We start from the raw sequence: 15,531 nt of genomic DNA, 5'->3' as shown, positions 1-15,531 counted from the left end.
CTTACCTCCAAACCAAACTCCATGACAGCTGTCTGCTTGGAATGCACCTCCGTTACAGACGCCATTCCGAAAATTACGTACCGCCGCTTACTGGAACTTCATGAAACTGGAGGAGCTAACTCGAGAACATTCCACTATGTCCCACAATAAATTCCGTATTTTTTCAACAGAAATAGCCCGATAAGTAAATGTGTTTCACTATTTACTTAACGCTCCCCGTAGTACACTGCAACTGATGTAAAATCCTTGAGTTATGCATGTTGGTAGAGGTTCTAGATAATGATTCTCAACAGTTGTAGTTCTAATGTTCAAAGAATTTCTTAGTTGGTGATTTCTAACACTATTTGTATGTTCCCGTAGGCACTCCTGTAACTATACTGAGCCAACAAATATATAAAAAAATGACTTAGCTTAGAGTAACATCTGTGTGTGTGTGTGTGTGTGTGTGTGTGTGTGTGTATGTGTGTGTGTGTGTGTGTGTGTGTGTGTGTGTGACAGAGATAGGTGTTTTCATGAACAAATAGCTGCATAAATTCTACCATGAAATATGGTGGTCGTAGAGCCGTATCTTCTAGAGATGGTTTAGGATACCGTCCAGTAATACCTTCCAAGCATTTACGCGACCTGTTCTCTTGCCTCAGCAGCCTGGTTGTGGGGGCCTTTCCGAAAGTGCTTATCACAGTATCCTAATTGTCCTGTACTCTTACATCGCGCCGTACGTTGCAGCTGTGCGATGAAGACTCGTTGTTTCCTGAGGGCTTCAATTAAGTGCAGCAAAAATACTTTGCTGTGGATACCTCCCACAAGGAAACTGAATGTACGGCTCGCTGCGAACAACTCTCAGTCCACATTAGATTCAACCTATCACTTGAGCCTTGTCCCGCAGTTACACAGAGTCAGCCATAGTTAATCGGATTTGGCATGTTAATGTTTTAGGGGTGGCCGGATGCCCTTCCTGCCGCCACCCTGTACCTACCGCGATGAAATTAGTGTACCCCACCTATCTGCGTCGAGTGTAATCCACGGAATAGTGCGAATGTGTTCAGATGTCTGAGGGCCGTCTAACTAAGGCGGAAGATGGGGACCAGCCCAGTATTCACCTAGCGGGATGTGGAAAACCGCCTAAAAACCACATCCAGGCAGGCAGGCGCATCGGCCCTCGTCGTTAATCCGCCGGGCGGATTCGATCCGGGGACTGGCGCGCCTTCCCGAGTCCAGGAAGCAGCGCGTTAGCGCTCTCGGCTACCCTGGCGCGTTCTCAGTCCACATTAGATCCAGAATCTTAATACGGTGTTAGATCCAGAATCTTAAAACAGTTGATTACAACTAGTGACATAATACACGGTGAACTTTAATAAAACTGACAAACTGCACGGTCGGCAGTGGAAATGGAGGAAAGAATGTCCTATGAACAAGTGTCCGGAAATTCATTGTTGTCACGGCAGACGGCGCTGATGAATGAAAGTTGCTCTGACAACGTGTCGTGTGTTCCTTGTGTGTTGCAGGCCGTGTGATTGACGCAACGTAGTGTAAGCAGTACAATGGTCCGGTATTCATGTCGGGAACAGGTCGAGACGGTGTCTGTGTACGGCTAAGCAGAAGGGAACACTCGAGAGACAGAACCGCGTCCTCCAGATCAGTTATATGCACTGTGCACCGCCTGCTTGCATATTCGCCTGTCTGGAAGGCCCCATGATCACACAGATTCCCAAAAAGGGACTGAAATGTTTTGTGAAGTGGTTGGTGCCTGTGACGGTACTTGTTACAGTATAGCTGTGCTGTCTCTTGACCGTTTCCACCTACTTGGCCGTACACGAACACCATCACGGCTTATTTGCGACATGAATACCGGATCATTCTGCTGCTTATGGTACGCTGGGTCAGTCATACAAGTCACAAGGCCTGCTACACACAAGGAACACACGGAACTTGGTTAGAGGAACTTTCATTAGTCAGTGCCATCTACCATGGCAACGATGTATTTCTGTACACATGTTCTTAGGACCTTTTCCCCTCCATTTCCAGTCAGGAATCCATCCCCGCAGTGGTATAGCTTAGAAGAAGTAAGTGTTGGCTATGGTGCACAGTGTATTATGTGAAATACATCTCACCGGTATGCTTAGCCCTTCAAATACACTGAAAAGATGAGACGGATTTCACAAAGTTTTTATAATACGAAGTTGTGGCTACACGTTATTTTGATGTGCAATTTGAAGTATGAGAATCTGATTGAAAATTTGTATATAGTCTGTTGAAATACTGTAAGTACCATTTCCAGAGTCCGTTACCAAATTTAACAAGCTTTAGTTCGCTGGTGCGAGTCTTTCACGCCACACACTGCTTCATACATGGCAACTCTAAACGCGACAAAGATTCATCAGATGAAGTATTAAAAATGACTTTAAATTCGAAACTTGTGTAACCACGTTATCATTTTGCGAGGATTTTGATTGTGGTAGCTCTAGGGTTACACATTTTTGTTTACCAGATACTAGACTTCTTTCGTTCAGGGGTCCTTTCATTATTTTTTTTAATATTGGGAGCCTTTGCTACTTACGCACACGCATATGTTTCTCCTTCCTAATAGGTTTCGTGATCAGTAACATCAAAATCATTCTCTATATTTTCCATTCTTACTGCAATAAGGAAATAATGTGAACTGCTTTGCACAATACAGTTTTACGTTCATTCAAGTAGCACTGATAGGACAGTAAATATTCAGTCACAATCCAGCTCGTCAACTCTTTTCTTCCGCTTTGTTCTTGTATTTATCGCATTGCTTCCATTAATAGGAAGAAAGTCTCATCCAAATTTTCCTGATTTTGAGATGGTATATTCACTCCCCATTCGAGTCATAATTTTTCTTCATTGCTAAAATCACAATGGCCCTTATAGGGAGCCGGATGAACCATCATTTTTGATGATGTGTCGTTTCTCCCCCTCCTCCCTTTTCGATCAGGTCTGCAACAAGTTCTCGCAGGAGGGTTCAGATTCTAAGCAAATAAAAATTAGGATTTTCTCTTGATTTCTTGTAGTTGAGGCAAGTAGTAACTGTGACGGTGGAAGACTCGGATAGCATAATAGCAGTAGGTAAGGGAAGAATGTAGTTCGAGAATAATGAGAAAAGAAACGAGGGGCATGAAAAATAAGTAACCTTCTGCGATCACTTTATCTCTTAATTACAAACAAACTGAGAACCGTCGTTGAATACTGTGCACGTGGAAAGATCCAGGTAACTGTAAGAGATACGAAGTGAATTTTATAGTGAATAATCAGATATTTAAAAACAGTTCCAAAATGGCTAAAATATTCCCTGGAGCAGATCCTAATATAGATCATAACCTGTTGCTTTCAGACGTACGCGAACCTGAAACGTATTAAAAGAAAGTATAGTAAGAAAATGAGATGTACTTAATTTGATAACTGAAGGATCTAAGACTTATTCTCGATCCGTTCAATAAAAATTGGAAAATTCAGAAAAATATGCCAGAAGAAAAGAATACAGCCTTGAAATCAATATAAGAAGAAACTGAAAAAGTAGAGAAGGGAAAGGAGATGAAGAGATGGATTACATTAAGGTTGTTAGATAAACTAGATGAACGTAGAAAAGATACACAGGAACGTGAAACAAAATTGACTTTGACCCTTCTGTGGTAGCAGACACCGTAGGTACCCAGGTAACGTAACTCGTGCACTTGCTAGAATTGACAGTAAACAAATGGAATCGCACAGTCTGCAGCTGAAGAAGTGAGGGAGCACAATGTACCGCAACGTATGTGTACACCAATGTTGCTGTTCATATCTTCGCAATGCAGAAAGGTAGAAGGAAGGCAATCAGGCTGGTTAATTTCTCGCTGATAGCTAAGCAATATTTTCTTGGCACATTTTTTTAAAATTTGATTCTGGACAATTAATTATTTGGGACGGTGAAGGTAAATAAGATACTCTATTTGTTCACTCTACACTTTAAAATTACAGCATTGTTGGTCCTTTAATTGAACATCATCACTTCCCTTTAGTATTGAAACTATTTATATATATTTATAACTATTTATATAGTTCGAAATAAACATTACCTGTTTGATAGATATTTACAAGTGGATAGAACGATACAATGGACAGCTATATCTGAAGAATATGATATATTAGCGGAGCTAATACCATTTACAGTAAAATGCACATTGTGAACTGTGAAGAAAATAACATAATAATGTGGTCTTCAACAGTGTTTTTAATATTATTATAGAATTAACGTGATAAGATAATTTCGAAACATCTTAGAACTCACACTATGATCAAAACGTGATAGAGCATTTAAGACATTCGTATTCAGAACGGGCAGCGTTCGAAGTACAATATAGCTGTCTTGATTTACGTTTTGGGCAAATACTGGGTCAGTTTCACAAAATAGTTAGAACCGTCTCGTTAATGTGTTAATCACAGACTCTGTTGGTCATAGATGGAGGTCCACGTCCAATTGAGTCAGCAGGCACAGCAAAATTTTTCAATGCCGGCCACGGTGGTCTAGCGGTTCTAGGCGCGCAGTCCGGAACCGCGCGACTGCTACGGTCGCAGGTTCGAATCCTGCCTCGTGCATGGATGTGTGTAATGTTCTTAGATTAGTTAGGTTTAGGTAGTTCTAAGTTCTAGGGGACTGATGACCATGGATGTTAAGTCCCATAGTGCTCAGAGCCATTTGAACCATTTGAAAATGTTTCAAGTTCAGTAATCTCAGCCTTACCTTCCTTTATTACTGCGTTTATGATTGGTCGGGAGAAATAATTCATGTTTTGCGGCTTCTTTATCTATACACATAGATGTGTTATGATATTAAACATTTGTTCAAGTTGTTGTTATTGACACACGTATTTTCTATTATTTTATCTACTTCACAATACACAGAGCAATAAGATGTTTTTATTATAACCACAGAATACGGTGATGGATAATCTACATTTAAATATCAATGAGTATGGTCTCACTAAATAAAGATATCTCCGATATTTTGCATTGCTCCAGTATTTTCCAATATCAGCACCGCTTCCCTCTACAGTTACATAGCAATATGTAACAAAAAGTGAATTGTAAATCACGATGGGAGTTGTACACGACTTCAACATTTTGCTGCAGGTGAATGTCAAAGAAGTGTGCTAAGGTACCCTTTGGCCGACTTTCTTTACATGCGACTTAGGGACGACTGTGTTTACATTTGTAACGTTACAAGCCACGCCACCTTATCTATGATGCCATCATTGTGACCTCCCAAACCCCATTCTGCAGAACGTCACCTTGGTGTGAAATTTAAAAATGCGAGGTGCGAAAAACTGAGAAAAAACAAAAAAAAAAATTAAAAGACCCATAATGGTGGAACTTGTCCTCATGTAGTTTTTTACTGATAATATATAATTAGAAAATATAATCAATGTTTTTATAAGTCTAATATTGTTTGGTTCCTGAAGAGGGGCAGCAGCCTTTTCAGTAGTTGCAGGGGCAACAGTCTGGATGATTGACTGATCTGGCTTTGTAACACTAACCAAAACGGCTTTGCTGTGCTGGTGCTGCGAACAGCTGAAAGCAAGGGGAAACTACAGCCGTAATTTTTCCCGAGGGCATGCAGCTTTACTGTATGGTTAAATGATGATGACGTCCTCTTGGGTAAAATATTCCGGAAGTAAAATAGTTGCCCATTTGGATCTCCAAGCGAGGACTAATGAAGAGGACGTCGTTATCAGGAGAAAGAAAACTGGCGTTCTACGGATCGGAGCGTGGAATGTTAGATCCCTTAATCGGGCAGGTAGGTTAGAAAATTTAAAAATGGAAATGGATAGGTTAAAGTTAGATATAGTGTGAATTAGTGAAGTTCAGTGGTAGGAGTAACAAGACTTTTGGTCTGGTGAATACAGGGTTATAAATACAAAATCAAATAGGAGTAATGCAGGAGTAGCTTTAATAAGGAATAAAAAAATAGGAGTGCGTGTAAGTTACTACAAACAGCATAGTGAACGCATTATTGTGGTGAAGATAGGCACGAAGCCCATGCCTACTACAGTAGTACAAGTTTATATGCCACCTAGCTCTGCAGATGATGAAGAAACCGATAAAATGTATGATGAGATAAAAGAAATTATTCAGGTAATGAAGGGAGACGTAAATTTAATAGTCATGGGTGACTGGAATTCGAGAGTAGGAAAAGGAGGAGAAGGAAACGTAGTAGGTGAATATGGATTGGGGGTAAGAAATGAAAGAGGAAGCCGTCTGGTAGAATTTTGTACAGAGCATAACTTAATCATAGCTGACACTTCGTACGAGAATCATAAAAGAAGGTTGTATACATGGAAGAATCCTGGAGATACTAGAAGGTATCAAATAGATTATATAATGGTAAGACAGAGATTTAGGAACCAGGAGCAGATGTGGACTCTGACCACAATCTATTGGTTCTGAACTGTAGATTAAAACTGAAGAAACTACAAAAAGGTGGGAATTTAAGGTGATGGGACCTGGATAAACTGACTAAACCAGAGTTTCAGGGAGAGCATAAGGCAACAATTGACAGGAATGGGGGAAAGAAATACAGTAGAAGAATAATGGGTAGCTCTGAGGGATGAAGTAGTGAAGGCAGCAGAGGATGAAGTAGGTAAAAAGACGAGGGCTAGTAGAAATCCTTGGGTAACAGAAGAGATATTGAATTTATTTGAAGAAAGGTGAAAATATAAAAACACAGTAAGTGAAGCGGGCAAAAAATAATACAAACGTCTCAAAAATGAGATCGACAGGAAGTGCAAAACTGCTAAGCAGGGATGGCTGGAGGGCAAATGTAAGGATGTAGAGGCTTATCTCACTAGGGGTAAGATAGATACTGCGTACAGGGAAATTAAAGAGAACTTTGGAGAAAAGAGAACCGATTGTATGAATATCAAGAGCTGAGATGGAAACCCAGTTCTAAGCAAAGAATGGAAAGCAGAAAGGTGGAAGGAGTATATAGAGGATCTATACAAAGGCGATGTACTTGAGGACAATATTATGGAAATGGAAGAGGAAGTAGATTAAGATGAAATGGGAGATACGATACTGCGTGAAGAGTTTGACAGAGGATTGAAAGACCTGAATCGAAACAAGGCCCCTGGAGTAGACAACATTCCATTAGAAATACTGACGGCCTTCGGAGAAACAGTCCTGACAAAACTCTACCATCTGGTGAGCAAGATGTATGAGACAAGCGAATTACCCTCAGACTTCAAGAAGAATATAATAATTCCAATTCCAAAGAAAGCAGGTGTTGACAGATGTTAAAATTACCGAACTATCAGTTTAATAAGTCACAACTGCAAAATACTAAAGCGAATTCTTTACAGACGAATGGACAAACTGGTAGAAGCCGACCTCGGGGAAGATCAATTTGGGTTCCGTAGAAATGTTGGAGCACGTGAGATAATACTGACCTTACGACTTATCTTAGAAGAAAGATTAAGGAAAGGCAAACCTACGTTTCTAGCATTTGTAGACTTAGAGAAAGCTTTTGACAATGTTGACTGGAATACTCTCTTTCAAATTCTGAAGGTTCAAATGGCTCTGAGCACTATGGGACTCAACTGCTGTGGTCATTAGTCCCCTAGAACTTAGAACTACTTAAACCTAACTAACCTAAGGACATCACACACAACCATGCCCGAGGCAGGATTCGAACCTGCGACCGTAGCAGTCGCACGGTTCCTGACTGCGCGCCTAGAACCGCGAGACCACCGCGGCCGGCAAATTCTGAAGGTGGCAGGGGTAAAATGCAGGGAGCTAAAGGCTATTTACAATTTGTACAGAAGCCAGATCGCAGTTATAAGAGTGGAGGGGCATGAAAGGGAAGCAGTGGTTGGGAAGGGAATGAGACAGGGTTGTAGCCACTCCCCGATGTTATTCAGTCTGTATATTGAGCAAGCAGTAAAGGAAACAACAGAAAAATTCAGTGTGGATATTAAAATCCTTGGAGAAAAAATAAAAACATTGTTGTTCGGCGATGACATTGTAATTCGGTCAGAGACTGCAAAGGACTTGGAAGAGCAGTGGAACGGAATGGACAGTGTCTTGAAAGGAGGATATAAGATGAACATCAACAAAAGCAAAACGAGGATAATGGAATGTAGTCGAATAAAGTCGAGTGATGCTGAGGGAATTAGATTCGGAAGTGAGACACTTAAAGTAGTAAAGGAGTTTTGCTATTTGGGGAGCAAAATAATTGGTGATGGTACAGAAGATATAAAATGTAGACTGCCAATAGCAAGGAAAGCGTTTCTGAAGAAGAGAAATTTGTTTACATCGAATATAGATTTAAGTGTCAGAGAGTCGTTCCTGAAAGTATTTGTATGGAGAGTAGCGATATGTGGAAGTGAAACATGGACGATAAATAGTTTGGACAAGAAGAGAATAGAAGCTTTCGAAATGTGGTGCTACAGAAGAATGTTGAAGATTATCTGGGTAGATCACATAACTAATGAGGAGGTATTGAATAGAATTGCGGAGAAGAGGAGTTTGTGGCACAACTGACAAGAAGAAGGGACCGGTTGGTAGGACGTATTCTGAGGCATCAACGGATCACACATTTAGCACTGGAGGTCAGCGTGGAGGGTAAAAATCGTAGAGGGAGACCAAGAGATGAATACACTAAGTAGATTCAGAAGGATGTAGGTTGCAGTAAGTACTGGGAGATGAAGAAGCTTGCACAGGATAGAGTAGCATGGAGAGCAGCATCAAACCAGTCTCAGGAGTGAAGACCACAACAACAACACAATATTGCTTTGGAATTATGTACATTAAAGGTTAAGCACTAAACGAACCTTCGATGAAGGTTTCAATGTTTTCCAAAGGGGACTAATGTTCAAATGCTTTCTGTAAGTGTTCCAAAGGCGACTATTTTGCAAATGCTTTCTGTAAGTGTATTTCCTATAATGAACTATTAAATAATACCAACAACTAATCAAAATACTGGTTGTGAAGCACCAAACTCACATAAACGTTGTTTTAGAAGTTAAAGAAGGATGTGTTTTTATGACGATGTGTCACACAGGAGAGCCGGCCGCGGTGGTCTCGCGGTTCTAGGCGCGCAGTCCGGAACCGTGCGACTGCTACGGTCGCAGGTTCGAATCCTGCCTCGGGCATGGATGTGTGTGATGTCCTTAGGTTAGCTAGCTTTAATTAGTTCTAAGTTCTAGGGGACTGATAACCACAGCAGTTGAGTCCCATAGTGCTCAGAGCCATTTGAACCACACAGGAGAACGTGTGCTTTGTTTATACAAACCACGAACAAAGCTGGTAACAGAGATGAAATATCACCGAATATGATGGTGCGTCAAGACAGAGTTGATATCTCGAAAGTAAAATTATTTATCAAGACATAGGCTAGGTGTGCACAAGTAAAATTATAGATCTCGATCATTCAAACTTAATAGAATAATAAAAGTTTATTATTTGTAGGATGTCGAGCACAAAATGCTATGAAAGCACAATGAACCTAGTTGATACTAGGTAGCAGACAGTATAGTAGCTCTGTTTTCTTACCCGTATGAGCCGGATCGTCGCCTATTGAACCAAGACTGTGTAAGATGAACAGGCAAACAGTTACACTTTGCCATAAGTTTTTCTTGTCAACAAATAGAATTCCATATTGCTATTCTCAATGCATTCCTAGATCTACGTATGAATGATGAACAACTGATTTGAGCCAGCATAAGATGTTTTCACTGTTTACTTTTGGTAATCCTCGTCACCGAGTGCACTTTAGGATCTGAATTAGATCAGCAGTAGTGCTAATTGGTGTATTTTGCAATTAATTTTTATGTATTTAGTTTACTTTAATACGAGGTGCTGAGATGGCATTAAGGTCGTATGCTAATCTGTAATTTATTTCGACGTGCCAGTGAGCTGTGAGTATTTTAATACTTTACGCACGCAATTAAGATGTGTAAATATTTAGTATTAAGGTTTATCGTGGCTGCAAATTGAGTTTAATTCATGGCATATTACAAATACAATATTTTAATTTTATAATTATAACTGCATATGTTTTGATAGTCACAGAAAATGATAAATCATTTTACCTTCGAGACATCAACTGTGTCTTGATGCACTATTGATTAGAATACGTTTCGTATCTGTCACAATCTTTTGTCGTGCAGACTGCAAACATTCTCCTTGCGTGTTCAAGTTTAAGTGGTACATCTTAATAAAAACACCTTGCTTTCTTCCTAAACTACTGCTTATGTGAATTTGGTGTTTTCATATTGATGTTAATACTTTATGGTGTTATTTAGTAGCTGATTATTGAAAGTACACTAGAAAGCCTTGGCAACATAAAGTGATATGACAAATGTCATGGGGTGCCGCCTAATAACCTACCCGCCGTATTGCAGCAACTCGATGTGTCATAGACTCAACAAGTCGTTCGAAGCGACTTCAAAAACATTGAGACATGCCACCCCTAGAGCTGTCCACATTTACGAAAGTATTGGAAGTATTGAACTGAACTCCAGATTATGTTCCATAAATATTCGAGGGGATTCATGTTCGGCGATCTGAATGGCAAAATTATTTGCTCGAATGTTCGATGTTCTTCAAACCAGTCGCGAGCAGTTGTGGCCCAGTAACATAATATTGTTGTTTGGGAACTTGATATCCATGGAACGCTGCAAATGGCCTCCATGTAGCCGAACATAACCATTTCTACTCAACGAGCGGTTCAGTTGGACTAGAAGACACAGTCCGTTCCATGCAGACACAGGCCACTCCATTATGGTGCCACAACCAGCTTGCACGGTCCCTTGTTGACAAGTTCGGTCCATGACTTCGTGGGGTCTGCGCCACACTGGAACCTTACCTGCAGCTCTTACCAACTTAAATCTAGACTCATCTGAGCAGGACACGGTTTTTCAGTCGCTTAGGATCCAACCGATATGGCCACGAGCCGATGTGTAGCGCTGCAGGTGACGTCGTGCTGTTAGCAAACGCACTCTCGTCCACCGTCTGCTGGCACAGCCCTTTAACGTCAAAATTCGCCGCTCTGTCCTAACGTATATATTCGCTGTACGTCCACACTGATTTCTGCCGTTATTTCACATTGCTTGTCTGTTGACAGCGATAACTCTACGTAAACCCCACTGCTCCCGGTTGTTGAGAAAGCGGTCCTCCGCTCTGCGTTGTCCATGGTGAGGGTAATACCTGAAATTTGGTTTCCTCCCACACTTTTGACACTGTGGATCTCGGAATATTGAATTCCCTAACAATTTCCAAAATGGAATGTCCCCTGCGTCTATCTCCAACTACGATTCCGGGTTCAGAGTCTGCTAATTCTCGTCGTGTGGCATTAACCACGCTGGATACCTTTTTACATTAATCACCTGCGTACGGCTCCACCAATGCAAAGCTTTTTTGTACCATGTGTACGCTGTGCTACCGCCGCCTGTATATGTGCAAATCACTAACTCATTACTTGTCACCTCAATGTAGTGAACACTGGTTTAGTACAGGAAAAAACTGTGAAGATGTTCATCTAGAAGTGCTCCTGAGTTCACCGAATGCCCTTGTAAGCGATGGGGATGTGAATTTTGGCGGTGATAACAGGAACATGCTGGACAGAAGGAAAATCCAATGCAAAAATTCCCAGTCAGATCAACAGGCAGAGAAAACTGATAGCAACTGTTCAAAACAGAGGAGAAGAAACTTTTCAGACATTTATTTCGACACGGAAATGTTTAACAAATTGACTGGAAGGAAAATCTTTGGCAACCAATACAAACCACAGGTTAAGGAAAAAATGCCTTGAGATTTATTGTTCTTGTTGTAGTCTTCAGTCTAAAGACTGGTTCCGAAGACGAGTAATGAAGCTCTCCTTGCTATTGTATCCTCTCCATCTCCCAATAACTACTGCAATCTATATCCTTTTGAATTTACTTACTGTATTCATCTCTTAGTCTCCCCTTACGATTTTTATCTTACGCAGTTACTTCCAGTTCTAAATTGGTGATCATGTCTCGGAATGTATCCTGTCAACCGATCCCTTCTTTTAGTCAAGTTGTACCATACATTTATTGTCTTCCCAATTTAATTCAGTACCTTCTCATTAGATACACGATCCACTCATCTAATCTTGAGCATTCGTCTGAGGTACCACATTGAAAAAGCCCCTGTTCTCTGCAGAATGTCTATTGGATTTAAAATAGTGGCACATCATTTAAAAAAGAAACAGAGGGCGAGAAAACAAAAGATATCTTCACAAAACAGGGAATCGTAACGCGACGAGGCACGAAGTGTAGATGATGATGAATCGGTTCCTTACTACTCTTTTCTGGACTAATTACCGTGAGAAAATCAATAGTGTCTTGTGGTACAGCGTGCAGGCAAAAGCACTGTTCTCTCAGTGCTGTCCTTCGCCGTGCAGCGCTGCTTGAGTACCCTGGTATAGTATGGGGTGAGGCAACAGAGACATACAGAGGACGCATTTTTCGCATTCAACTCCTGACACTGCGTCGCTAAGCATTTCAACAACAGTCACGTTTAAGTGCGAGGCAGATGAGAGCATCGAGTCAGTATCACGTGGCAGCCACACCTGCTGCGCAGCTGATGAACTTCTACCAACGAAAGGAAACAAGAAGGACCAAGCAGACACCAAAAAACGACCGAAATCACCGCAGATTGAAAGAAAAAGAATTTGGGGGCATAAATCTCTAGTTTGAACTCCACAAACAGCCGGGAACTCAAGATACCCAGTCATTTCGCAGCTGTGCGACACGCATTTCTTTAGTACAATCATCATGTACGAGAGACGAAAGCTTAGACTCAGAGCCGCGGGGTAAATGTGCTATTTGGAAGTCAGCAAGATCCAGGATCAACTCGACAGAATAACGTGACGTGAAGATGGTTTCAAAATTCACCAGAGAAATATTTCTGCATATCACTCAAGTTCTAACATCTGTCCACACCTGCGATATGGAGAGACTTAGCATGTGATGTTTTCTGCAGCTAGCTTACGATGTCTTCAGTGCCTTTTCTTGTGTTAAGTGGGAAACTGTTTTCCCTTTCCCGCTGAAGTTGAAGTCAAACATTTCTAATCACCTTTATTGTTAATTTTTTTTCTGTTTCACTGAACACTTGATAGGAATTCATTGGCTCGTCAAATGGGCGTACAGAGTTCAGAAGTGTGTGAGAATCAAATACTCACAGGGATGGCCTAAATAAAATTTTCGTCGGACTTACTAAAAAATTTGGCTGTTCCATATTCAGGTAACGATGGTGGGGGGCACATATGGCAATCATTCACTGCCAACCTGGGCAAGACCCTAGTGTAAGTGGCTTATCGTTTCTTTACTGCGATCTGTTATAAGGTGCCAATCCTGTATCTGGGTCGTTTGGACAGCTGTGACAAATGATTAAGGGATGTAAAATTATTTTTGTCTCCCGGTGACAGGTGTCACATGCTCTCACTTCATGAGACCCTGGAATCTAGTACAAAACACTGGTGCGAAATCTGATGATCAGAAACTGCCAACCGAATACCAAGCACGAAAAATTCCTTCCACTGGCAGGCTACCTGTGATTCAAGTGCCCCTGCGTACACCTGGATTTGGGAGCTCTGGTACAAGGACGGGTTTGAAAGTACTAATGAGTGTTTGCTGATACAAGACAACGAGGATGCTGTGGCTTCAGCCGACCGGGGTGGCCGAGCGGTTGTAGTTACTACAGTCTGGAACCGCGCGATCGCTACGGTCGCAGGTTCGAATCCTGCCTCGGGCATGGATGTGAGTGATGTCCTTATGTTAGGTTTAAGTAGTTCTACGTTCAAGGGGACTGATGACCACAGCAGTTAAGTCCCACAGCGCTCAGAGCCATTTGAACCATTTGAACGGAGTATCAAAAACACCTTCTGGGCTATTTTTATTTTAAAAACATTCTTTAAATCTGTTGCGTGGCTGTTGTCTATCACGGATTATCCTTGTCAACTTAATTCATTGAAGCAGCTTGTGACTTAGTTCAATGAATTACTAGCTTCCATCTAGAGCAATAAATCATTTTGCGTCAAGTATCTAAATGTCGATAAAAGATTCCTTGATTTAGAAACTTAAAATAAGCAGCCTTCATAAACTACATTTTGATACAGAGCATGAGAAACGGTTTTGGACATCTTAACGTAGTACCAAATCCCAGAAGCTGCGACTTTTATTTGTCTACTTAAATTTTAAGGCTATTACATAGATTTGACGTAAAACACTAAGTCATTCATCTACCCTACTGTATGACTAAATTAACTACTCCAGTAAGACTGATAGTTTTCAGAATCAGATTTTCACTCTGCAGCGGAGACACATACGCAATACATTTGATTATAGTTGTCTGTATTTCTCCGTAGATTTTCTACTAAAGTACGTATTGTGTTTGATTAGCAATCATGAGTACTTACAACTGTTAGTCCACTCACTATACATTCGAGCTTGGGATAATTGTTTATCAAGGCCATTATCAGTTAACCCATAAACCTTTACCATCTCAATGTTGAAGGGACGTCAGTCCTGACAGATGTAGAATAATGGGAACTAACTAAAAAGTAACTGCTGTAAATTCACAGCAGTGTAGCATAAGCGTAACAGCTTAAATTTGGGCAAAACGGTTACATGAAATTAGTATTTGACTTTTACTTACGGTAATTGTTCTTGTTGGCATGACTACAAGACGAGCATCGGTGTAGTGTGAACGATCCAAGTGGAGTAAACGCCAGCGACCCGACTCTGTGTCGGATGAGAAACAGAGCTCTAGGCGCTAGACATGTCGTGGAGGTAAACGGATCCGGCAGAAAGCAAGGGAGGCGACGTTCAGTAAATCATAAGCGCTCGCAGCGGACGGGTGTGGTCCGCGCGCGGAAGGCGTGGGTATGGGCCACGGCGGCCCACCCGATTGCGGTCCCAGCTGGAAACAGCGCATTCTCCAGCGCGAGGTCTCTATTTCCCTCCTCGCTCTCGATTTACGAGCGAGCGTGACCGTCGCTCATTGGATCTCAGCTGACGTGCTGCAGGCTGGCCTTCTCATGGAAATTTCAACCTAGAGCTCGCACAACCACTGACAGCAACGTCTACCACCGTCTCGGTTGTTTCCTCGTTATCGTCAATCAAACATTTTATTGTTTTCTGCTATCTCATCTGTTATGAATTTTGCCGTTCATTCTAAATTGGCCTTCGGACACTTCTGTGTCGCCCTCCAAATTTCACCTTCCACTACATTTAGGCATTTTGAAAATTTCAATCTTAACTGCTTAATTCAGCATTCGTTCACGATTTTCATGAAATTTAGCTACATTCGTGAAGAAACCATTACTGATTTATTGATTCCTTTTTTAGTATGACCATTTGTGAATTAAAATTGATTTAAACATTTTTATCTCATTAACTGAATTTTTCATTAGTGCTTGCCAGAATGTGACAGTAACATTAAACAGAAAAAACTTCCTAATGCTCTGCAAAATTGTATTTATTTGGTATCGAACCAGCTTTTGTCTTCCCA

Source organism: Schistocerca nitens, chromosome 6 (assembly GCF_023898315.1).
Source record: "Schistocerca nitens isolate TAMUIC-IGC-003100 chromosome 6, iqSchNite1.1, whole genome shotgun sequence".
NCBI lineage: Eukaryota > Metazoa > Arthropoda > Insecta > Orthoptera > Acrididae > Schistocerca > Schistocerca nitens.
This window is presented reverse-complemented; position numbering follows the sequence as displayed.